The 26,768-nt window shown below is 42.1% G+C and overlaps 1 long non-coding RNA gene across 2 annotated transcripts; it reads right to left on the reverse strand.

Moving 5' to 3' along the window:
- Positions 1–6,818: 6,818 nt before the first annotated feature.
- LOC132694867 (uncharacterized) lies at positions 6,819–21,229 on the reverse strand. 2 transcript variants are annotated; one of them, XR_014137913.1, is made up of 5 exons: positions 16,175–21,229; positions 11,480–14,488; positions 8,626–9,575; positions 7,540–7,917; positions 6,819–7,384 (listed from the first exon to the last, which is right to left on the reverse strand). It is a non-coding gene; the product is annotated as an uncharacterized LOC132694867 (long non-coding RNA). The 2 variants fall into 2 exon arrangements; XR_014137912.1 differs by having other exon boundaries at positions 6,819–7,917.
- Positions 21,230–26,768: the final 5,539 nt, after the last annotated feature.

Consider the following 26,768-nt stretch of genomic DNA (forward strand, 5'->3'; position numbering starts at 1 on the left):
CATGGAGATCCTGAATCTACAGGTAAAAAAGCCCTCCTGCGAGGTGAAGAACAGTAGATAGTCACATGGCCTGAAGATAAATCTGGCGGGAATCTCCAAAAAATGACTCGGCCTTGTTTATATCCACCATTGTGAGAAATTTCCATTGGCAGGTGTATCTTAAAGGCATTTGGCTGCAGCACTATTAACTCTTATCTTTTCCCAGTAATATGGGATGTAATCACAGAGATGAGTATGGGTTTAAGGAACTTTAAGAAATATAATTGCTCATTTACAATGCACTTCTTTATAGCTGCAGGCATGGGGATAGGACCAACGCCAGCTTCCTTGCTAAGGTTTGAATTATGTAGTATTAATAGGACTCTGAGAACAGTGTAATAAATACAGCTTCCAGGGGTGCCTGGGTGGCTCAGTCAGTTAAGCGTCCGGCTTCAGCTCAGGTCATATTCTCATGGGTTTGTGCATTCAAGCCCCATGTTGGGCTCTGTGCTGATACCTCAGAGCCTGGAGCCTCCTTCGGACTCTGTGTCTCCCCCTCTCTCTGTCCCTCCACCACTTGCACTCTGTCTTTCTTTCTCTCTCTTTCAAAAATAAACATTAAAAAATTTAAAAATAAAAAAGAAGTGAATGTGCAAACTAAGTTTTCAGTCATTTGCTTGAGTTTTCAGTCTTTTGGGTCAGGCTACATTATATTCATTTCTTCAAACAAATATTTACTGAACAGATACTAAGTGGGTGACAATACTGTTGGAGGGGGCAGAGATACAGGAGCAAACAGCATGGCCCAACAGCCTTGTATTCAAAGAGGTTACATTCTAGCTGAGGAGAGGTGGAGAATAAACAAGGAAAGTGTAGACAATGTCAGATAGTGGAAAGTGCTGTGGAATAAAATAAAGCAGCAGGTAGAATGTGGAATGTGAGGTTGGGGCTTGTAATTTTAAGTAGTCTGCTCGGAGGAAGCCTCACAGAGAAGGGGTTTGAGTATGTGATGGAGGTTGAGATGGGGAGCAAAGCAGGTAAATATCTGGGGACAGCTCATTGCAGGCAACAAGGACAAAGGTTTGAAGGCAGGATGTATCACTTTTCTCAGTTAATTACAAAAACAAATTAATTTTATGAAAAATATCAGTCTTATATGTTGTTTGGTATAGTAAATGCCAGAATAAGAGAAAAAACACTTTAATCTTTTGAGAGAGAATCAGTATAACCCTGGATAACAGTTTGTCTTGCTAGGGTGCTGGAAATGCTTTCTATCTTGATCCAGATGGGATTCAAAGCTTAAAGTCACCTGCTATACACTTAGATTTGTGCACTTCACTCTATGAGGTTATACCTCATTTTTAAAAAGTTAGTTTGTATTTATTTATTTATCTAAAGTTTATTTATTTATTTTGAGAGAGACAGAGAAAGCATGAGCAGGGGAGGGACAAAGAGAGAGGGAGAGAGAGAGAATCCCAACTACTGTCCTCACAGAGCCCGACATAGTACTTGAACTTGTGAACTATGAGATCATAACCTGAGCCGAAACCAAGAGACGGCCACTCAACCGACTGAGTCACTCAGGTGCCCCTAAAAGTTTTTTGTTTTTTGTTTTTGTTTTTTTTTAAGAAGCCTTAGTTCTCACTTCTGGCCTCTGACGTTCCATATTTACAAGCTGTGTAATATCAAAATTTTTTGTACACATTTCTTGGTTCCTTCTTTGCCAGCTCTGCTCAAGTCCACAAGAGTCACTCAGAAAAACAAAAGCTTAAAAAGAACAGGGTTCAAGTCTTTGCCATATGACCTTGGGAGAGGTGATTATTTTCTCTGGGTCTGAGTTTTTAGGAGATGAAATAGGGCTGATAGTGATGGTATCCACCTTACAGAGTTACTGGAAGCCCAACAGAAGGTAAAGTCTGTGGAAGTTTTTGTTTTTAACAGGGTAGGAAAAAATATTGCCACCCCAAAACATGTGTCTTTGGCATGTGGATTATTTTAGGTTAATTATTTTTAATAAACAGAAGACTCAGGAAGACACTTTGACCTTCCCCCTAACTTCCCCCAAAAATTCAGTTAGAGGACCTCCTCTAACTGAAGAGAAGGGAAGCTATCACCACAGAGAACTACAATATCTTATGATCTAGGTGTGGCAAACAAGAATTTAGCAAAGTCTATTTGTTAAAATTCCTCTATGGGTCCCATTGCTTCTGTAGGGTCCAGCAAACATTTGTTTACCAAACGGCCTTTTTCATCTTCTTATGAATTGTCTTCCTTCCCTTGTGAAGTCCCAGACTCCTACCTCCTTGTCCTTAGTTCTTGATGGCTTATAAGCCTTAACTGTCTGACTGCCTGTGAGCCCCAGACTCTTATGGAGCCCTAGTTTGTCTGTAATTAAATTTAATTTTCTCCTGTAATGTCCCATGTCAATTTAATTCTTAGACCAGCCCAAAGAATCTCAAAGACAAGAGGACAACTTTTTCTTCCAAACAGCAGCAAGACCACAGAAATCTTACTTACCATTGTAATTACGCATGTAACCCATGCTTCAGTGGAGTGCCCACCAGGTCACTGCTGTGGTCAGTGATTACCTGGGCTATTTGCTCTTGTGCTTGTCACCCTCTGCTGGGCACTGAGTACTGCATGGTACAACAGGTCCTCAGCCATGTCGCCTTCTACAGTGAGGGGGCAAAATGAGTCCTGTTACTTTGGGGTAAATACTCTGTTGAGAACTGATGGGGTTTTGAGGTGATGGTGGGGTTCAGAAAAAAGAATTATTGAAGACATCTTTTGCAAAAAGGTAACTTTATTAAAGCACAGGCACAGGACCCGTGGGCATAAAAAGCAGCACTGGGGTTGTGCAGAGTGACTGGTTATATACTATGAAGTAGGGGGAGGTAAAGTCAAGAGGATGTTTCTTAAAGGGATTTTCATATGCTAAAGACTCACAGATTACTGAAGTCCTAGCTATTGTCAAACTAAGGTTTTCCCCTCTAGCAAAGCATTGACATTAAGACCATAGGGAGTGCCTGGAGAAAAGTTATACTCTGTTTTTGCCTCAAGTATTTGTCCATGGGCTGCAGGTTATAAGGAAATTTAATTTTACCTGCCATTTTCTTCTTGCCTTTGTTCCCCATATCTCTATGGAGGGGAAGGTGATGTTAGGGCTCCATGAAACTGAATCTACAAGTTTCTGTATATTAGGCTATTGAGAAGATTGCCTTTTTCTTGTAATTTACTCAGATATTTGTAAACTGATGGAGACTCATGTCCTGTATAACTGGGATCTCTATCAGTTAACCATTTGTTTCCTTTCTTTTCCTTTGTTCTTGGGCAGCCAGGAGTGCCTGAAGAATATCACACATATTCTACCTGGTGGGAAGAGGTGTGTGCTAGCTTGTACTTTGCCCTCAGCCTGCCTTATGCTCCCTCATCAGAAGGACCAAACTGACTTATTTAGGGTTTAATTAGTGGCCCTTCCTGTTATCACCACCTCAACCCCGCTGGACTCAGATATGAGTTCCTGGGGGCAGGGACATCAGTGTGAGAGCCGGTAAAGTTAATTCATATGTCTGGACTCACAAAATGGAGGCCACCCTAGGGGCCTGGCCCAGGTCACAAGCCTAAACCCGAGTCAGCCTGTCCTTTGGGAAAACACCTATCAAAGGAAATGGAACATACTCTAGTCACAACCCTTCAGCTCAACTTTAGCTAGCTCATCTTACCCTGGAAAATAGGACCTATTAGCTGATTGTGCCTTTTCTGCCTATAGAACCTCTTCTCAGGTTCTGTAAAACTCAGACTTGTCTCAGATGCCTCAGGAAGTGTCCCCTGCCTGTGAGGCACTTTTACCTTCCGCCCCAATCATGGAATATTTTCCCTTGCATAAAGGACATCAGACCCACCACTAAATTGATTTAGTTTTGTCACCAGGCAGAGGTGAAGGTCCTGTTGCACTGAGAAACGCACCTCCCCTCAGTGGGTAGGCCCTGCCACTAGATCACACTTGTTCCCCCTAATTCTATTACTGTGAGGTTTCTGACAATGGACTGCTGACTAGGAAGCAATAATGGGGAGCATTTTCAGTAGAGAATTTAAAAGCAGTAATGAAACTGAAGTCAGTTGATGTAACATGTGCCTGCAGTTCAAAAGAAAGTCATTGAGAAAATGCTCCCTGCCCCCACCAAACCTCATATTGGTCTCAGTTCTAATTAGTTGCTATGATTACTGCTGAGTTTATGCACACAGACACACACTTACATGATCCAAATTAACCCATTTTTAGTGAACACTGTATTCTATATGGCAGTTAATTTCCGAAACTCCCAGTTATACAATCCTGTTGCCCTGACCCACCCTACCCCTGAGGACTCAGCCACAGGACTGTTTCCAAGGGTATGTTTGCAAGGGCAGAATGGCTCAGAGTTGTTGGAACTCTCCTCCAGACACACGTCATATCTTTGCTCCATGTGGTATCATATCTTCTCACATGTAAACCATTTATTTGAAATAAATGGTGTGACACGTCTATATTTTGGTCTTTGTCCACAGTTGCTGGCTCAGCTCCCCAAACACTTGGAATTTCTGGAGCAGATAAGAGCAATGGGAGCATCTTTTGTTACAATATTTGGTCTTTTGTCCTCAGTTCCTGAAATCACTTCAGGGCCATAAAGGTGAAATGGGTGTCTTGTTATTTATAACAAGCACCTTTCCACTACAACTGGGTTTATGTTAATGAGGTAACTTTTGGAAACCCTCAAGGCTGGGGGCTGGTTGCCAGGGAAACCAACCAGGCTTTGAGGGTTGGAATTTTCCTTCCCACTGCTTCCTCCTATACCTCTGGGGAGTGAGGCTGGAGGTTGAAGCAATCACCAATGACCAAAGATTTAATCAATCATGCCTATGTAATAGTGCCTACACAAAAAACAAAAAAAGGAGGGTTTCAGAGGTTTTCCAAGCTGGTGAACCAGAATGCATCCATGAGCTGGGAGAATGGCACTTCCCAAACTCTACTGGCACAGAAGCTCCAGTGTTAAAGATCCTTCTGGACCTCACCCAATACATTTCTTTATCCAGCTGTAGATTCATATCCTTTAACATCCCTGGCCATAAACCAGTATCTAGTAAGAAAACTGGTGTCCTGGGTTCTGTGCTCCTCTAGCAAATTAATCAAACCCAAGGAGGGGGGTCATAGGTACCTCTGTTTTATAGCCAGTTGGTTAGAAGCACAGGTAATAATCTGAACCTGAGATTGGCATCCAAAGTGGGGTAAGTACTGTGGGGCTGAGTTCTTATTCTTGGAACCTCTACTATCTCCAGACAGTGTTAGAATTGAGCTAAATTTGCGGGACACCCAGTCAGCGCCCACTGAGAACTGGAGAATTGCTTGATGGCACTGAATAAAACCCCACACACTGGAAACAGTAACAGAGCAGTGAGTGTAGAGGCAGCAAGGATTTAGAGCCTTATTTGTGTTTAAATTCTAAAACAGTGGAACACAGTGTGAACTGCGAGGTATAGTATTTTGGTAACAGTTCATTTCGGACCATGAATAAAGTAAGTTACTAAATTTGGATATTTTTATTACTGTTTATCTTTTTAAAATTATTTTAAAACTGGAGAACTAATCAAGAAAATGAGTATTATGGGAAGTAATTTTGAGGAATAGAGGGAGGGAGTGTATAAAAAATGATCTATTGCAAATGTCAAATACACTAGGCACAGAGCACCTGGGTGGTTCAGTTGGTTGCGCGTCTGACTCTTGGTCTCAGCTTAGGTCATGATCTTAGAGTCATCAGTTTGAGCTCTACATTGGGCTCTGCGCTGGGTGCAAAGCCAACTTAAAAAGAAAATATAGGGGCGCCTGGGTGGCGCAGTCGGTTAAGCGTCCGACTTCAGCCAGGTCACGATCTCGCGGTCCGTGAGTTCGAGCCCCGCGTCAGGCTCTGGGCTGATGGCTCGGAGCCTGGAGCCTGTTTCCGATTCTGTGTCTCCCTCTCTCTCTGCCCCTCCCCCGTTCATGCTCTGTCTCTCTCTGTCCCAAAAATAAATAAAAAACGTTGAAAAAAAAAATTAAAAAAAAATAAATAAATAAAAAAAAAAAATAAAAAGAAAATACACCAAGCACACCAAATACTGAATTCCAATGGTGGACAAATTTGTTCTCAAGCTGTGTGCTTTCCTACATTATTGTTATTGTTACCGTTATTTGAAGATTTATTTTTAAGTAATCTCTACACCCAACATGGAGCTCAAACTCACAACTCCGACATCAAGAGTCTCATGCTCTACCAACTGAGTCAGCCAGGTGCCCTTCTCCTACATTATTATTGCTACCTTTCTAGGATAGTTTCAGATAGAACCTAGAATGCAAGAGAGTGATGTAGATGAACTATAAGATCTCTGTAGTTATTCATTCACTCAAAAAAAAAAAAACACTTACTGGGCACCTTTATGGCATGCTTGGCATGCTCAGATCACTGCACTTGACCCTAAAGAAGGTTAGAGAGCTGAGGAAACTAAGATTTTCCTTTTAATTCCAAAACTGACAAAAATAGCAACAGATCAAGGTTAAATATCTTAGTCTTTAAATGGCTACAATTATGGTATCATTTCAAAAATGCACCTATTAAAAAAGGGGATTTATAGGAGGAAAGCACACACTTATAAGATAGTAGTTGATAAACAGAAAGCCCGTTTATGTTATTATATATTTATAAGATGAGTCCTAACCTGCTGTTGAGAGACCAGTAATTGTAGAAAAACTCCCTCATAATGGTGAGCAACGCAAGCTCCAACACCATCCAGACATTTAGAGAGCCTCTTGACATGTCTCTGGAACATGTTGTAAAGTGCATTTTCCTGATTTATTTAATAAAAGCAATTCTTGCTCATTATTCCTCTTATTATCATTGGTAATAATAATAACAGGGTGTTTGAACATGTTACTTTAGCTCTGGGATTGGCCAGAAGGGAAGCTTATATCCTACTGTTTATTACTCATCTAATAGTGGGGACCTATAAACCAACAAGGGTGTGCACGGGATGGAGAGGAGACTCTGCCTTAGGGGATGGGGGAAGGGTGGCTCGTGCCACAGGTGTATCTGCAGGGGGAAGAGCTCCTCATATCTGTGTCTTTCCCCCACAATACAATGTTCAGAAGATGCTGGTCCAGTCCCTCTCTCAGACCGTGCCTGAAGGATGTCAAACATCACAGGTGGAAATGCTCCAAAATTGATGTGGTCTTTGCTTTTGTACCTATCTCTGCCATTGTGAAGATGTGAGCCCACATTCTTTCTGTGACATGCAGGCACCATGGTGGCCTCCTTCATTAGACCTTTGAAGACACTGCTTAACAGAAACAGCCACAACATACAGGAAGACAGAGTCTCTTACTTTGGACACTGATCTAGAAAAGGCAAGGGTGACAAAAACCATCAGACCTTGAAGCCAACTGCCTCTGTAAGAGCATGGGTGGAAAGTTTCTCTCTGCTTTAAAAATAATAACTAGCAATTTCACACTGTGCTGGAGTCTACAAGAGGCTTAGCCTCATGTCATCTTACCTGTCACAGGCCTGACTTCCTGTAGAACATAGGTTCAATCCTCCTTGTCCTGGACACAAAGGAGCTGCAGGTCAACTGGGGACACCAGGAAAAGGAGGTTCCAGCATTGATCTGGGTCTGACGTTCTGCTCCTCCATTTACTAGAGGTGGGAACTGAAGTATTTGCTCAAATATTCTGAGCCCCATTTTCCTCATCTGTATAATATAAGCCGTAATGTCAAACATACTAGCCTGTTACGAGGCTGAGGCAAAACCATATGTCCAACAGCTAGCACTCAATCAATTGTCCTTCTCATTACAGTCCAGCCCAAGGTGGGTTGTGACACTCAGCGGTCTTCCCCGTTGCTCAAAGGCTTGAGAGAGTCTCCTTTCCAAATTCTAGTAAAGGTCCGAATAAGGAAAGTGAATTGGATATTTTCATTTATTTCCTCCCAAGGAACTTAAAGATAAATCTGATCAAGATATTACCTCACATGGTGTTTCATGATTTAGATAGAGAAACTGAGGATTGGAGAAATTAGGGAATTGCTCACAAGTATGTAATAAGCTGGAGCTTTTACTCTGAGAGTACCAGAGCTGGGTTTGTTTGTTTCTTTGTTTGTTTTCCCCCTAAGGGTCCTTCCACTATTATCAGGTTGGTGAACAAGGACATTCTTTCTACAGTGTGAGCAAAATGAATTAGAACCAATATTGGTAAACAGAACTCTTTACAGTTTACAAATCATTTTCAGAAAAATATCTCCTTAATTTTATAACTTAAAATTCCAAAAGTAATACTTTCGAGATAAGTATTACTATTATGATTTACAAATGAAACTGAAATTCTAAGATGTTCCTTGACCTGTCCTAAGTCATGGAGTTCAAATAAGTAGAGCCCAGATCAGTGTGACTCCAAACATGGTTCCACCATTATGCATTATACACTATTCTTGCACATGTAATGTGAAAATTGTATGAGTATTCTGTTTAAAGTATAGTTCCCTGCCCTCACATTCCTCACCACCTGGCACCTTTATCTTTTCTTAGTCCAAGAGGCTTCCAACTTTCAAATTCTTGCTCCACTGTTCAGCTTGACTTGATTCATACCTTCCTTTCAGATCTCAGGGTATCCTGATTCTTCACTTCTCCTGTGTGCTTTCCAAGAGCATGCTGCGAGACATGAGCTTGTCAGTTCCTACTTTATCTTCTGACTTTAAAACTCAGTCCTCCATGAGAGATAATCCAGGGTTTGTGGGTCTTGAAGTTTGTGCAATTTGCGGGGGGGGAGGGGGGGCCTCTATAGACAAGAAAAACAAAATTAGGTACAGAGCCTTGGAAGAAGCCCTTCTAGGTGAGGGGACCTAAAACCCATGCTTCCAAGATTCATAGTAGATTGGCTGACTCTGCCTCTCTCCCCATGTAAGATGCAACTCTAGTCGGGCTACCCATTAAGTCTGCCTGGGGCCAGAGGCCAAGCTTGCAGGCTTACCCACTTAACTCCCACAGCACAGTCAAGAAGGTGTGATGGCTTCCATTTTATAATTCTATTCTTTTCTAATTTATTATTTTCCAGTCAAAGTTTGAGTTTCTTGTACTCAAGGAGCCTGCTTTCTATTTCTCGGTAGGACCCCTCACTGACCTCAGCATAATCTTGAGCTCAGAAATGTTTTTGGAATGAATGGATGTTTGAAAAGATGGGTGAATAGAGTAAATGTTCAATAAGTACTTTTTGAATTTATAGCAGAAAATGTAATGATTTTAATAATTACCACTTATTGAGTATCTATTATAATCCAGTTACTCTTCATATGTTATCTCTCATCATAGCAATCCTGCAGGGTGGGAGTTATGATCTCTAATTTATAGCTGAAGAGACTGAGGTTCTTCATGATTAAGTCACTTGCCCAGTCTTAGTAAGTGGCAGAGCCAGAACCCATCACTCTAAAGCCCAAGTTCTTACCACCTCACTCAACACCTTTGAAGTCAGAACCAGTATACTTCAATCAGGTGAACAGAGTCCAGCCCGGCTGGGCACCTGCTCATCGTGTCTGCTTCACCTGTGAATGAGGAAGTGAAGGCAAGTCCCTTCCCGCTTTAGCAGGCTTTGTCTTCTGCTTCCCCTGTTCCCCCTGGACATTGGACATCTTCCCAGTAACATATTAGTCCCATGAATTTGAACAGTGGGCAAAAATTCTCTCAATGTGTCCTCAGTAGGAAGTAAAATTATAAACGTTAGCTTGGCGAACAAAATAACTATGCCAAGGAGACCAGAGTTCTGGGGACCACACTGGTGAACGTTGCCTGGGCCCCAGCAGAGGCGGGGAGGCAAGCGAGATAGTCTGGTGCTTTTGCCTTCTGCCCCAGACCGTTCTGCAGATAAACTAGCAGAAAGATGCCCTTTGTGGTAAGACTCTGTGATCATAGGGGAATTGTGAGGATGAATGCCAGATTCCCACCAAGTGCTGGTAATGAGGGAGATCTCTCTTGGGCAATTTTTGTATGATGAAAATGTGGTGGTGCTTTTAAGAGGTTTCAAGAGCCTTAGGCAAAAGATGCTCTGATAACTTTGGAATGAGGTGCTCAAAGGCTTCCACCTCCATTATGCCATTGAAGTCTCTATAGCCCTTTCAGGGTGAGGCTCGAGGCAGTCATAGTAATTCCCATTCTATAGAGGGGAAATTGGGAACCTAGGATCACAGAACCCAGGAGGTCACTGTATTCATTCTATATTTGGCATAGCATGTGATTGTTCCAAATACAAGAAGTTTCTCCAAGACAAGGTGAACTAGAATCTTCCTTTTGTATTCTACTCTAGTTCAATTTGGTATTCTAAGAATGCTGGTTGATGCTGGGTAAAGTGCTTATGGGAAAATGGTGACGATGACCATCGTGACTGTGGCCTACAGCAGAGACCTGAATTCACATAGGTGTGACAGCATAAAGGACACGAGGTAACTCACCTGTCCCCAAGTCCTTGAATACTGAGGCCCAAAGGACCTTGCAGAATCCTTCTAGCCCAGTGACACACCACTCATGATGTGACCCACAAAAAAGGAGGGGTGGGAGATTGGAATCAACATGCTCTTCAGTTTATAGCCCAGGTTTGTAGTCCATTTTTCCAGAATTCCAGGCCATTCTCTGAGCTAGCCAGACAATAACTGATTCCTGTAGGAATGTCTGGCTTTGTCTGGACTGCTGGCAAATGAGGACATGTACTGCTCAGCTCCTTTTTTAAGAAAGGACTTGAAGAGTGTGTCTAGCTAATGGGTGCCAGATTTTAGCTTCCTCAGAATCCACTTCAACTTCCTTGGAGGAGCCAGGTGGGGACAGGTGGTCATATAAAGACCCAGTGATTTCACACCAATGTGGGACTCCTTCGGTAGGCAGTCCTTGCTCTGCAACTCCCCATCGAGCTGGCAGAGACTTTAGGTGTGCATCTTATGGGTCCCTCTGCCCAATTCTGCTTGCTCCCCTTCTTTCACACATACTCCCCCAAAACCATTTGCACTCTTAACTCTACCTCAGTAGAGGGTTTCCTAGGGAACCCAACTAACATACCTCCCTTAACTTTCAAAAAATACTGGTACCTAGTGCTGGAATGAAACTAGAGAAATGTTGAAGACCTTGCACCCAATAGGAGGAAAAGAAAGAACCCAGCACACAGGTTCACCAGAGGAAGAATAGCCTAAGTGACCAGAGGCGTGCATGGCAGTGGTTGGCCCCAGAACTAAAACATGGGCTACAGAGACCAGGTCATCAGGCTGCCTTGAAAACGCAGCTGTGTACCCAGGGGGTAATGTCAAGGCACCAAGCTTTCACTCTACCATCTAAGGAGGGGAGGAATTGAAAAGTAAGGCTTTTTGCAGACTAAGTTACTTTGAGGCTTGAGTGAATTACTGCTCTAAGCTTCAGGTTCCCCACATGTAAAGTAGGACAAGTAACACATGTTGTTAAGGATTACCTTTCATTTGATCTAGGGATGATTCTCTTCTCAAGTTCCATGTCTGGATCAAGTGCATCAATCTTCTTGTCCTGGACTTTGTGCCTTGATGAAGAGACAAGGACTCAAGTCCTTGTCCAGTGCCACATAGTCTTTCAGATAGCTGACCCATGTCTGAATACAAGCCTTCCACTCCATTTCACAACCCGAGTTGACCTGAGTATAAGGGGAAAAATACATACCTGTACACAGGTACATTTGGCGCCTTTCTGTGTATGATCCAGGGGAAATTTCTTACTGGGAAAGAGAGCAGCTCCAGTCTAGCTTGGTCCCAAAATGACTTGGTTACCCCCAGAGGTGAATTCCATCTGGGAGATGCAAAATCTCTAGCCTCCAGAAGTTCTGGGTTCCGTATTTTCAGAACTGAGCAATTTTTATGGGTATCAGGGGTCAAGAAGCGAGTGTATTTTAAAAATACACTGTTTTTTTTTTTATTAAAGTAGGACGTATATTAAGAAAAGTACATAAATCAAAATGTTCAAGATAATTAGTCATCAGGGAAATGCAAATGAAACCACAACGAGATACCACCACACACCCACTAGGATGGCTATAATCAAAAAGACAGATAACAACAAGTATTGGTGAGGGTGTGGAGCAGTCAAAACCCTCATATGCTGCTCGTGGGAAAGTAAAATTGTGCACCCCCTGTGGAAATTGTTTTCTGGCAGTTTCTCAAAAAGTTCAGCAAAGGGTTATCATATGACCCAACACTTCCACTCCTCGGGGCATACCCACGAGAAATGGAAACATTTCTACACAAACACTTGCACATTAATCTTATAGCCCATTATTCATAAGGGCCATAAGGTGGAAACAACCCAAATATCTACCAGCTGATGAATTGATAAATAAAAGTGGTATATCCACACAATGGAATAATATTTGGCCATAAAAAAAAAATAAAGTACTGATTTGTGCCACAATACAGATGAATCTTGAAAATATTATGCTAGATGAAAAAAGCCAGTTGCAAAAGACCACATATTATATGATACCATTTATACTAAATGTGAAGAATAGGAAAATTTACAGAGACAGAAAGTAGATTAGTAATTGCTTAAGTCTGAGAAGGAGGGGGCTATAGGAAGGTGATAGCTAAAGGGTACAGTTTCTTTTAGTGGTGATGAAAAGTTTCTAAAATTGACTATAGTAAGTGATTGTATATATCTGTATATACTAAAAACTATTAAATTGTATAATTTAAATGGATGAATTCTATGATATGTGAATTGTATCTCAATAAAACTGTTATTTTAAAATGTTCAGCTCAAAAAAATGTCTAGCTCAATGAAGTATTAAAAAAATGAATACTTAGGGTTCCTTGGTGGCTCAGTCAGTTAAGCATCTGACTCTTGATTTCAGCTCAGGTAAGTTCGAGCTCCACATGGGGCTCTACACCAATAGCATGGAGCCTGCCTGGGATTTTCTGTCTCCCTCTATCTCTGTCCTTCCCCTGCTTTCTCTCTCTCTCTCTCTCTCTCTCTCTCTTCCTCATCCTCTTCCTCCCCCTCCTCCTCCTCCCGTGCTGGTTCTCTCTCTCAAAAATAAATAAATAAATGTTAAAAAATGGATAACTCATGTAACCATCACCTAGGTCAAGAGATGGAACATTCTAGGGACACCTGGGTGACTCAGTCGGTTAACATTGGGCTCTTGGTTTCTGCTCAGGTCATGATCTCACAGTTTGTGGGTTTGGGCCCAAATCAGGCTCCTCGCTGACAGTGCAGAGCCTGCTTCGAAATCTCTCTCTCTCTCTGTCCCACACCTCCTGTTGTTTCTTGCTCTCTCTCAAAATAAATAAACTTAAAAAAAATATTTTAAAAAAGGAATAGAATATTCTAGAACCCCAGAAGCCTCCCTACCTCCTGTGAGGAAATGTATTTTTTGTTTATTCATTGAGTCCCCTATCTCCAGAAATCTTACTGTGCATCTCTGGAGTAAGTCATTTAGTGTGCTTGGTATTAACTTCCAATGGGTCTGTAATAAAACATGGGGACTTCCCTGGTGATCTTTCTCATGAAGAACAGTGTTAAGTTCCAGGTTCCCATCTTAAGGAGGGCACTGACACATTTGGGCTCATCTTAAACATATGGGCAGAGTAGGGAGAGGACCAGTTCAAGTGAACAACAGCTGAGGAGCCAGGTATACGTTAGCCTGGAGAAAAGACATCCTGGGGGGACCTAATTGTTGTCTTCCCCTATTAAGGTGTTGACACATGAAAGTGAGGACACCTGTGCTGCATCACCCCTACCAGATATCTGAGAGCAGGAGTCGGGCAAGCCTACTATGTACAGTGTCCAGCACTACCTTTGGTACTCAACACACAGACATCATCAAAATCAGTTACCGAGGGCCTGATATGTGTCAGGCATTTTCTCAAGTCTGTGCAAAGACCTTGCCAGATGGGTGTGATTATCCACATTTCACAAATGAAGAGTTAACTGGCTGGAGAAGAGTTCCTGGTGGGGATAGATGGCACAATGTGGTCCTCTCCAGCCCCAGCACCTTTATCCTGATTTGAATCCTACATGCTGGCTGTAGGTGTGGTCTTTAGAGCTGCAAGGCCCCTTAGCCTGTCCTTGACCACTCCCACTTGACCAACCTCCCATAACCATGCCAAGAAACCCAAGCTGAAGGAAAAGGTATTCTTACTTTGACTCCAAAATCCATTCCCAGGGACCAAGGAACAACTCCCTCAAACACAAAGTCAGCACGTCCATTACATGGAACCACAGAGACACAGGGAGACTGAGGAGCTTCCAGGAAGGAAGAAGAAAGAGGGACGATACCAATATGCCATAAACGAGCTGTGGTCATCGGGATGATGCTGTCCCAGTGGGTGGTCCTGCCTCTTCCTTGGAAATTCACATTTCAGATTCTATTCATCCGGAAGGACTATTGCCATGTACTATGCGCTGAGCTGGATGCTTCCCTTTGTGATAGCCTCCGTGGAACCCCATAGCATCCCTGTGAATACATGCAACATCATCCCTTTTAAAGATGATGAAACCAAGATTCTGACCAGCAGCTGCATGAACCTCTTCAGGAAACGTTGGTCTAAAAAGATTATTTTGGGTTTATTCATATCATCTAACCTGCTGTGAGATGACCCACACACATCACCCCTTCCAGGCCTCAGTTTCCCAATCTGTAAGCATGGAGCATGGGACTAGGGCTGCACAGTAGCTTGAAGAAATGGTCTGAAAAGAACAAAGAAAGTGCTTTTCCAAATATGGGTCTTTGCAGGAGCACCATTTGAGTGCAGCCCCTGGTTTTGGCTTAAATTGTTCAGAGTTGACCATACAGAAAATGACTCATATGGCTGAGATTTGGGCAGATGGTATTAAGAGATCTGACAAAGTTGTTCTAGATGTGAAAGCGAAGTCTCCATGCCCCAAAAGTTCTCAAACGTTTCTGTCTCTGAAGCTCTGGTCAAATCTGTGTGTCATAAATTTGCTTTCAGTTTCCTTTGACAAAGGTGGGGAGATGATAGGTGGGGGAAACCTGCTTTTTTTCCTCACATGCTGTAATGCATACTTAATAGATGTGCAATTATGATCACCCAGTGAGGGCTCTCACAGCTTCTCGACTTCTGAACACTAACCTGGCAACCCACGCCACATCCCTGCGGCCTGGCCCTGGTCCAGGCTTCTGAGTCTTATCTGTCAGACCCTTAATAAAAACAGGAACTGGATCCTTAATGACCCAGGGGCTACCTCTGGCTCCTTTCTTGCCTGGTCTACTCTGGGCTCTCAAATGGCCTCCAAGCTCTGAAGGAAAGGTTTTTCCCAGCTCAGCAAAGGGCCACACACATCTCCGGCTTCTATAGCTGTGGCTCAGAGTTTAGCCTCTTAGGGCTGGAAGAGCTTTGTAAGTCCTTAGATTCATTCCACTGACACCAGGTCGGCCACATGTAGGGTTCCCAAACCTCGCTGCCTTCTCCTTTCTTTAGGTCCACATCTGTGCAGGCCTTGTGAATCTTTTAATCAGATCATCCAGTCGTGGCCAAAGATTCTCACCATCCCGTGCCAGCTAGATCCTCAGGCAGGCACAGATGGTGACTTGGTAGCTCCTATTTGCACCTGCTGTTTTAGAGGACTCAAGAAGTGCAAGTCCTCGTAGACTCAGCATGCGTCCTGTAGTAGCCCCTGACCTTGTCCTAGTGTGCTTGTGCTAATAGCACCGACTGTGTGTTCAGTTGTATCGACAGACTCTTGTAATTGTTAAGTTCTCCTGGGCACATGGGCTATTTTCCCAAATACAATCTATTTGCCTTAAGGAAGGAAGAATGCATCTTACACTTTATCGCCCAGCATAGAGCCTAGCAGTAGTAGTAATAATAATAGCCATGAGTTATGAGAGCTCTGTGTCAGACACCATGAAAGGAATTATTAATACATTCATTTATTTTACTTTGATAAGAATAGCACAATTAAATATTGTTACCATTGTAAGACAAAGAAACAAGGATCAGGTTCGTTAAGGGATTTGTTCCAGGTCATACAGCCTATAAATGACAGAATCAGCATTCAAACCCAAGACAATCTGAGAACAAGTTGTATTAAGCTAAGCTAAACTATGCTGTGTAACAAGTAACTCTGAAATGTCAGTGGCCATATATACATATACAGGTAATGCAAGTCTATTTCTCACCCATCCAAAAGCTGCTACAGGTCTGAGCGTCTCTCCAGAGTTGTTGCCCTCCTTGACGCCATTCAGCAACCCTGTCTCTTTCCATCTGGTTTCCTCCACCCTGACGTGTGGCCTTTACGATCCGTCTATCGGAGGAAGAGGGGGCTGGAAGGTTGTGCGGAGCTTCCACGGCTAGACGTGAACATGACGGGACGGTGTCACTTCCACCCATATTCTGTGAACTGATCACTCACATGCCCCCACCTGACTCCTCTGTGTTCAGGAAAGAGGAAAATCAGAAATGAGGAAGCCCTAGCAATCTGCTACAGAAGCTTATGTGTATTCCACCATGCTAAGCTGCCTCTAAAACCTGAAATTAAAAAACAAAGTACTTTCTGACTGACATCACCACCAGGGCATTGCTGGGATACAAAAGATTATAAAGGAGGAGGTAGGGGGGCGCTTCACTCTTGAGAAAAAACACAGGCTTTGATATGTTTAATCAGCCTCCAAATCCCCAACCTAATTATCACCCAGACAGAGGAGCTGGGCTACCCTTGCTTCCCCTCATTCTGATTATTGATCTTCTGTGACTTCTCATTAAGGTGTCCCTAGTATCCGCTATACCCTAATCTTCATGCACACAAATGTGCGGATTGTGTGCACAGCAGAGGGGAACGTCAAGAGGCAGACACTGTTGGTGCAGTTTTGGGCACTGGACAGACACATGGCTTTCATATTCAGGTTCTTATTAACCCTCACAACAAACCTATTTGGTGTAGCGTTTGGTACTCTCACCCATCGTATGGAGCAGGAATCAGAGCCTCTGAGTGATTACACTACTTTCCCAAAGTTACACACTGGGATCTTCTCATTAGAAACCCTCAGCTTTTCCACTACAATCACACTTAATTTTCCCCACCCCCTTTTATTTCCTTAAGTAGATTTCAGTTGCACTGAACTGTACTAATCATAATACTTACTTCTTGATACACTCTTATCTTTGTTTCATGCACAACCCTACTTGGGTTTCTTTGCTGTTTTGTTTCATTTTTATTTTTAAAGACAAACTCCCAGAAACATACCACCCAGCACGTGGTTTTTCTTCATCCTATCCTCCCTGCCTCCTCCACCAATGTAATGTAACCAATATACTAAATTCCAGAAGCATCATTTCCTGCTTTCCTTTTTACATTATTTTATCCAGTTTATATGTATTCTTATATTTATTTTTTTTTAATTTTGTAAAATGAGTATAATTGTCATAAATTATATTTTGGGATTTACTTTTGCACTGAATATGATAGTAAGGTTGATCCACATTGTGTGTCACTGTGGTTCATTCCTTTCGAACACTGTATAATATTATTGTATGAATTATTCATGTTACAATCTATTCTCTTATCACTGCTATTGTGAGCAATATTGCCATGAAATGTCTTTTGGTGGGTGTGAAAAATTTGTCTATGTAACTAGGAGTGAAATTACTATGTGGTGGCATATGGGAAGATTTTCCAAAGTAGTTGTAACAATTTACACACCCATAGGCAATGAGAGATGTGTGGACCTACATCCTCTCCAACACTGGGTCAAATTCTTAAAGTTTCCAAATGAATGGATGCACTTCTCTGATCACTAATGAGGTTGAGTTTGTTCATTGGCTTTATGTTTCCTCTTCTGTGAATGCCTGTCCATGTCTCTTGCCCATTTTTCTACTGGGCTGTTTATGCTTTTCTTATTGACTTATAGGAGTTCTTTGTATATTCTTTAAGCCAACCTGTTTGTAATTTGTCTTTTCAGTTTCTTTAATGAAGTTTCATTTGATGTTGTTTTAATATCTCTAAGATTAACACTTTCTGTATTTGTTTGACAAACTTTTCCCTACCCCAAGGTCTAAAAGATACTCATTCATGTGTTCTTTTAAATCTAGGATTTGAAATCTAAAGTTAAAAGTTTTTTTAAACTTTTCTCTTTGACAGTTAAGTCAATCTGAAACTGTTTATTTTTATATGGTGTGAGATAGGGAATATATTTCCTCTTTTCCCATATGGATAATCATTTTTTTCAGCTTTGTTTGTTGAAGAGCTCCCCTTTTCCCCTCAATCAGCCATGCCACCTCTGTCACTTTTCAAAGTTCTAAATCTGCACAGGTCTGTTTCTGCATTCTCCATTCTATCCCATGTGTCCATCCTGTGGCATTGCCAGAATGTCTTCATTACTCAAGCAGAGTGAGATTGGCCTCTCTCCTGGTTCTACTTCTTCCAACATTGGCAATGACACCATTTCCCTCTAGAACCTTTCAGTCCAGATGAATTTCCTTTTCTCCATAACCTGCTCAATCACAATCTGAGACTCGCTTTACCCGAAGAGTCTCTATACACAGAAGGAAGTGACAGGTCAAGAACTTGATCTCACTGGGCACCATCCCTGAGTATTCTTGCCTGGCTCACCCTACAGTGATCAGGGCCCAGGATTGCACATTTGCTTGTCTACAGCCCCAAACACCTTTGTCTAGATAACCCAACAACCCTTGTCATCCATGGAAGCCCTTACAGTGCCCCAGCTAGGCTGAGTCCCTATCTCCAGTTTTGCTAAAACCCAGAGGAACATGTGATGGGAAGAGAATTCCACAGCCTCTGGGATTGGCTCTGGTTTGTGGATGAGTAAGTCTTGCCTTCCCAAGATGCGATTTAGAGAGAAGATGTGATTAAAGATTAAAGATGTGATTCTTTAAAGAAGATGTAATTTCAGAGTTTCTCTTGTTCTTTGTGTACCGAACAGGGTTGAGGAATATTCCTTAAAGGGATTTTTAGATGTGCAAAGGGAGATCTCAGCGTTCAGCGGGATGCTGGAGGTTAAAAGTAAGACTGCTTTATGAGCTGCTAAACAGACATTTTGAAATTGCACAAGGTTGGGACCTTAAAAGAGAGTAGATAGTTGAAAGGGTCTTCAGAGAAAGGATCCTCAGCAACTAAGTGTGGGCATGGCCAGTGAAAAATCTTCCCTATAAGAAAAGGGCCAACAAGTTTCTAGAAACAGTGGTGTCTGACCTTCAGTATGTAGTTTTTTTCCTTCCTTGTGCCAACCAGCTAGCTATTTCTAGCCCTTGGGAAAGTCTGTTAAGCACAATAGCTGTGTGTTCATGTTGCTCTAGGGGAAGAAAAATCAGCTGTAGTCTGAACAGTAGACAAGACAGGGGTTTGGAAGAACAGCTGCCCTAGTGTGGGGGTAGGGAGCAAAATGTAAGTGAGAATCAAGAATTTCCTAAGTGCAAGAATTAGAAGGTAAATATGGCCATGAGGATATAAACTCACAAGCAGGATCATGGGAAATATTGGAGAGGACTCTGGGAAAGACTCTGGCTTCCCATGGTGCTGAAATGGATGCTCAACCCCTATTATTTAGATGTTAAGGCAAAGGTAAAACAGAAGACTGGAAAATGTGGATTCATTTAGAGATGCATGGATACAGGGGCTGTGAGGGATGTGATGGTCTTGAAAACTTATGGGGCTTCTTTAAGTCTGGTCTGAGACCCTCATTTCACAGTTGCTTTGTGAAAGGAGCGGAGATAGCAAGTGGGCAACTCCAGAAGGTGAAGGATTAACTTATCAAGGTTGAAAGATAAAAATCCATCCCTTAGGGGTCCCTGTATCCTAACCAGAGACCCCTCTCCAATCAGGAGCCAGCCAGAGTCAGACATTGGGTGAGATCTTTCTTTCTCCCTTCTTCTTCCCTATTGTCTGCAGGTATTATGACCAGGGAACATTTGTCAAGTCATTTGGAGATAGTCTGTACCAGGCCAGCTTGGGCGAAGGAAGCGGTAGTACTGAGGGACACTCTAATCGTTCACCGTTGATAACTTAGTCTCTCTCTCTCTCTCTCTCTCTCTCTGTCTCTTCCCTCACCCCCCATATATTTTTCTATTATAGTAAAATATACTTTTTGGCCATTTTCAAGTGTACACCTCAGTGGCATTAAATAAATTCACAATGCTGTGCAACCATTACCACTATTTCCACAATTTTTTTTATAACCCTAAACAGAAACTTTGTACTCATTAAATAATAAATTCCCATAAAATTAACAAATGAATAAACAATAAATCTCCACACATCCACCCCATCCAGTGCTGGTAACCTCTATTCCACTTTCTGTTTCTGTGACTTTGTCTATTCTAAGTACCTCAGATAAGTAAAATCATACAATATTTGCCCTTTTGTTCTGGCTTATTTCACTTAGCAAAATGCCTTCAAGATTCATCTATGTTGTAGTGTATATCAGAATTTCATTACCTTTTATGGTCTATTATATGTATAAATGTCTGTTATATGTATACACCATACTTCGTTCATTCTCTGTTGATGCAGACTTGGGTTGTTTCCACCTTTTGGCTATTGTGAATACTGCTACTATGAACGTTGACATGTTAGTATCTGTTAGAGTCCCTGCTTTTGATTCCTTTCCATATATATCCAGGAGTGAAATCGCTGGATCGTATGGTAACTTTATGCTTAGCTCTTTGAAGGACCACCAAACCGCTTTCCATAGTAGCTAGACCATTTTACATGCCACCAAGCAATGCATAAGTGCTCCAATATCTCCACAAGCTCTCTATCATTTATTTTCTGTTTATTTTTATTTTGATAATAGCTATTTTAATTGGTTATGAAATGGTATCTCATTGGGGTTTTTTGATTTGCATTTCCTTAATGACTAGTGATGCTGAGCATCTTTTGATGTGCTTATTGGCCATTTGTATACATTCTATAGAGAAATGTCTAGTCAAGTTCTTTGACCATTTTTCAATTGGGTTATTTGGTTTTTGTTGTTGAGTTTTAGGAATTCTTTATATATTCTGGATATTAATCCCTTATCAGTTATGTGATTGGCATTTTTTTCCTCCCATTCTGTGGGTTGTCACTTCAGTCTCCTAGTATCATTTGATGCACAAAAGTTTTTAATTTTAATTGAGCTCAATTTACTTAGTTTTTCTTTTGTTGCCTGTGCTTTTGGTGTCATATTCAAGACATCATTGCCAAATCTAATGTCATGAAGGTTTCCCCTAAAAGAAGAAGGTTTTCTTCTAAAAGCTGTATAGCTTATTCTATTCTTATTTTTTAAGTGTTTATTTACTTTCGAGAGAGAGTGTGTGTGTGCAAGCAGGAGCAGGGCAGAAAGAAAAGGGGACAGAGGATCCAAACCAGGCTCTGTGCTGACAGCAGAGAGCCCAAAGTGGCGCTCGAACTCATGAACCATGAGATCATGACCTAAGCCAAAGTCAGACACTTAACTGACTGAGCCAGCCAGACACCCCAAAGCTGTGTAGTTTTAGCTCTTTATTGTCTTTGATCCATTTGAGTTAATTTTTTAAATACAGTACAAAATAAGGTTCTAATTTCATTCTTTTGGATGTGGATATCCAGTCTTCCTAGCATCATCTGTGGAAAATTCTGTCCTTTCCATTGAATAGTCTTTGTTCCCTTGTTAAAAATCATTTGACCATACATTTGAAAGGTTATTTATGGGCTCTCTATTCTGTTCCATTGGTCTATATGTCTGTCTTTATATCAATACCACACTGTTTTAATTACTGTAGCTTTTGTAGTAAGTTTTGAAGTCAGGAAATTCAAGTCTTTCATCTTCTTTTTCAAGATTGTTTTGGTTATTCAGGGTTGTTTGAGATTCCATATGAACTTTAGGATGGGTTTTTCTATTTTCACACACACACTATATTCCATATTATATATTTTATATATCAATATCACTGGGATTTTGTCACAAATTATGTTGAATGTCTAGACCACTTTGGGTAGTATTGTTAGCTTAACAATATTATGTCTTCCAATCTGCAAACACAGTATGTCTCTCCATTTATTTATCTTTAATTTCTATCAGCTAAGTTTTATAGTTTTTCATGTACAAGTCCTTTGCCCCCTTGATTAAATCTATTCCTAAGTATTTTATTCTTTTTGAGTCTATGACAAATGGACTTGTTTCCTTAATTCCTTTTACAGATTGTTGAATATGTAGAAACAAAACTGATTTTTGTGTGTTGATTTTGTATCCTGCTACTTTACTAAATTTGTTTAACAGTTTTTGGTGGAATGTTTAGGGTTTTTTACATATAATATCATGTCACCTGTGAACATAGATCAGCTCACTGCTTGTTTTACTTTTTTTTTTAAGTTTATTTATTTTGAGAGAGAGTGTGCGAGTGAGGGAGGGGCAGAGAATCCGAAGCAGGCTCCACACTCTCAGTGAGGAGCCCAACGTGGGGCTCAAACCCATGAATGGTGAAATCATGACCTGAGCCTAAATCAAGAGTCGGATCCTCAACTGACTGAGCCACCCAGGTACCCCTCACTGCTTGTTTTCCAATATGGGTATATTTTATTTCTTTTTCCTGCCTAATTGCTCTGGCTAAAGCTTCCAATACTGTGTTAAACAGAAATGGTGAAAACATACATCTTTGTCTTGTTCCTGGTCTTAGGGGTGAATCTCTTTTTCTAAAAATGGGATCTTTTCACTCTGCTGTCAGAAATGATGTTTTAAATGCATCTAAGAAGATATCTGGGGGCTAAATTCATGGTAACAAGTGAATAATTAATATTAAATTCTCTCTTTGGAACAATTCTTACAAACTTGGAGAATATTGTAGCTGAAGACCCAGAAGGGTAGAGTGACTTTCCTAAGTCAACACAGCAAATTGGATGCTATTCTGGGACTAGAAGTCAGGACTTCTGACTCTTGTCAAATGCTACTGACATAGAGCACATAGTAAAACATAAAAGAGAGGCACCTGCAACTCTAGAAGTGAAACAAGAATTTCAAGAGAAGCAGGAGGGGCACAGAAAGGGAGTGAAGCTTTGGGGAGCTAGATTGGTTTTGAAGACAAATCCTCACTACTTCACAATTTGGCTAGAACGGACCTAGAAACAAATTTTTTACAACCTCTACCTGTTGGGGCTTAGATTAATGAACTCATTTATTCATTTAAAAAATATACTGAGGCCTACTATGTGCCATGTACTAGGAAAACAGCATGGAACAAAAACTTAAGGTGTCTACTCCTCAGGGAGCTGACATTCTAGTGCTACTTGTTCCCAAACCCCTCTTTGATAACCTCCTTCTTTCTTCAAATTCTCCATAGCGTGAGCCATAACATACAAAGTAGGAAGATTCAGCTGAGGTCAGAGATGCTATTAAAGGTTAGAACGTGAAAATAACAACAATAGGGATAACAGCAGCTTTGAGGATTCTTTGGGGCTATGAAGGGTCTCTGGCGGTCCCTCTCTGTCCCAAGGACAATGAAGAGGTGAAGGTCATCCCACTCCTGTTACTGAGCAACGTCTGATGCAGTGGCAGGAGTCCTACTCTATTCTTTTTTTTTTTTTTTTAATTTTTTAAATGTTTTATTTTGTTTTGAAAGAGAGAGACAGAGGGAGAAAGAATGGGGGGGGGGGTGGGCAGAGAGAGAGGGAGACTCAGAATCCGAAGCAGGCTCCTGGCTCTGAGCTGTCAGCACAGAGCCTGACTTGGGACTTGAACTCACAGACCACGAGATCATGACCTGAGCTGAAGTTGGATGCTTAACCAACTGAGCCACCCAGGTACCCCTGTCCTATTCTATTCTTAGGAGAGAATTTTTGGAGCTCAGTGTCTGTCTCCAGGTGGAAGATCTCACACTAAACCCCAACTGTAGCTAAGAAAGGTGTGGCATGGATCCGAATGCCAGAAAACCCTCTCATAGAGTTCAGTCCTAAAAGCTACAGGGAAAACAGTCACAGAAGCCCTTGGTTGGTGGCACCCTGGCCTATCATCAACATTCTTAGGGTCGTTCCTTCTCACAGCTAGGTCTCTCCACTCTGTCTGCCTCTGTCTTGCTGTCCCACCGTCTGCCCCAGTATCAGCCCAGTATCAGGAAGAGCAGGGAATTAGGCAAAGTGAAAAAGCCTTGGGAGGACATGAGGGGAGACCCCACTGGGGTTGTCACTGGGGTTCAATGACAAGAGTTGGAGGACCTGGATTCTAGTTCCATCTCACTGGCTGGTTCATGTGTCTAGAAAGATCACTTTACTGTTCTTGATCTCATCTTTTGCATCTGAAAAGTGGGGAACCGTATTAGTGAAGATAATGCCCAGCTACTGTAGCAGCGACAGCCCCAAATCTCAGTGGCTTAAGACAAGAGAAGTTTCTCACTCACTTAAAGTCCACTTGACAGTGGGGGTGGGGAGCTACTCCACAGTATCTTCCAAGGACCCAGGCTGGCACAGCATCTAGCATTCAAGGATGCCTGGCTGTCAACAGGCAGTGCCAGACGGGAAGAGAAGAGTACAATAAGGATCTCACAGGAGGTGTCTGTGGACCAGGTCTGTAAATGGCACGTATCACTGTGCATGCATTCAGTGCAGACATCTCACTGCAGGGTAGACTGGGAAACAGATGAGCCGTGTTCTTAGGAGGCACGGGAAGCAGACAAAGACCCTGCACCGACGAGGCTCACTTTCTATGGCCTTGTGGCTTAAGGTGTGATCCATGGACCACGAGCAACAGCATTTCCTGGGAATGTATTAAAAATGCAGAATCTCAGGGGCACCTGGATGGCTCAGTGGTTTGAGCATCTGGCTCTTGGTTTCGAGCATCTTGGTTTTGGCTCAGGTCATAATCTCACAGTTCATGAGTTCAAGCCTCATGTCAGGCTCCACACTGAGAGTACGGAAGTTGCTTGGGATTCTCTCTCTCCCCTTCTCTCTCTGCCCCTTCCCCTGCTCATGTGCATGCACACACACACACACACACACACACACTCAAAATAAATAAACCAAAAAAAAAAAAAAGAAATGCAGAATATCAGACCCTACCCCAGATGCACTAAGTCTGAACCTGAATTTTAATAAGAGCCATAGGCAGTGTGGGTCCACTTTTCAGGGTTGAGAGGAATGTCCTAGTGAGGGGAAATGAACATGCTGGTCTAGTATCCTGGCTAGTTCATTAACAAGGGCTGTGGAGTCTGATGAGCCTGACGGAATCCTGTGTCTTCCACTTGTTAGCTGCATAATCTTGGGCAAGTTACTTCATCACGTTTTAGTTCCTCCAATGGTAGTAATAATGGTACTTACCTTACAGGGTCATTGGGATTATGAAATGAGACAGTCCATACCAAGTCATCATCACACTGCCTGCTATAGAATTTGTGCTCAACAGATGTTCACTGGTATTAACCTTATTGCTATTACTTCTCCCACAGAGTTGGTGTCCCTTTAACTTCCCTAAATCAACCCCAGCACAAGGATAGCAAATACATGGCATGCATCTCACTAGTTTATTCTCCAGTGTCCAAGATAGACTTGCTAGTCATTCAAGACACTCTTTCTCCCAGAGCCCAGACTTGCCTGAGAGTCTGTCTTACACAAGTTTTCAGGTAGCTGTTACTACTTAACTGAAGTAGGTATGTAAGAAAAACTATTTGCCTTCTCTGGTTGACTTGGGCACTGGCAGTGACCAAACCTCCCCTTTACTCTCAGCTGTATCGGTATTCTTATTAGGGGACAAGGAAAGAGATGAGGGCAAAGACCAGTAGAAAGTGTCCAGCCTGGGAGGCTATGAAGATGGTGGAGTCCTTGCAAATGAGGGGTCGGGAGATGAAGTGGCTCTGAGGAAGGGGCTCAACTAGAGGCACATTAAATTTGAAGTCTTTAAGACGTCTAAATGGAAATATTAGAACGTATGAAGACACAAGACTGGATTTAGGAGAAACCTCTGGGTTGGAGACAAAGATCAGGTCACATCTGTGGCAGACACTGCTGATTATCCAACCACCATTTCCCCCTTCTGCTTAGTTAACTGTACCCCACTTTTGTTCACATGTAGAGTAGTCTTCTTTCCAGAGGAGATTAGACCCTAATCCAGCCTCAGACCCTAGTGCTGTGGGTGAATCTTGATTAGCCCAACATCTTGATTAGTCACAGATAATTCCATTCCCCTTACCGGTTTTTAAGTTTGGGAATGTAATACAGTTCTGGACAATAAAGTATGTCTGTGAAGAAGATTCTAAACATTTCTAGGATTCCTCTCTTTTTTTGAAAAAAGATGGAAAGAGAAGCTTCTTATTGTCTGCCTCTAGATGTGGCTCTATGAGATGGACTGACTAAAGCTTCCACAGCCATTTTGGGACCATGAGGGGACAAGGCTGAGGGCAAAACCCAGCATGCTAAGGACGGACGAAGAGAAAGATGGAAAGAAATGGTCTCTGATGATATCATCAATCTATCAGATTAGTCCAACCCCAGAAAAGACCTCAGGAGTCCTTGCTACGTGATAATAAATGTTTTCCCTAATTTCTTTTAAGTCATTCATTTATTTTGAGAGAGAGAGAGAGAGTATGCACAGGGGAGGGGCAGAGAGAGAGAGAGAGAGAGAATCCCATGCAGGCTCTGCACTGTCAGCACAGAGCCAGATGCAGGGCTCGAACTCACAAACTGTGAGATCATGACCTGAGCCAAAGTCAAGAGTCAGATGCTTAACCGACTGAGCCACCCAGGTGTCCCATATTCTTCTTATTTAAGCCAGCTGAGTCACAGTCTGTGTTGTTTGTTGCCAAAAGAATTTCAGCCAA

Source organism: Panthera onca, chromosome B4, assembly GCF_046562875.1.
Source record: "Panthera onca isolate mPanOnc1 chromosome B4, mPanOnc1 haplotype 2, whole genome shotgun sequence".
NCBI classification, from domain to species: Eukaryota; Metazoa; Chordata; class Mammalia; order Carnivora; family Felidae; genus Panthera; species Panthera onca.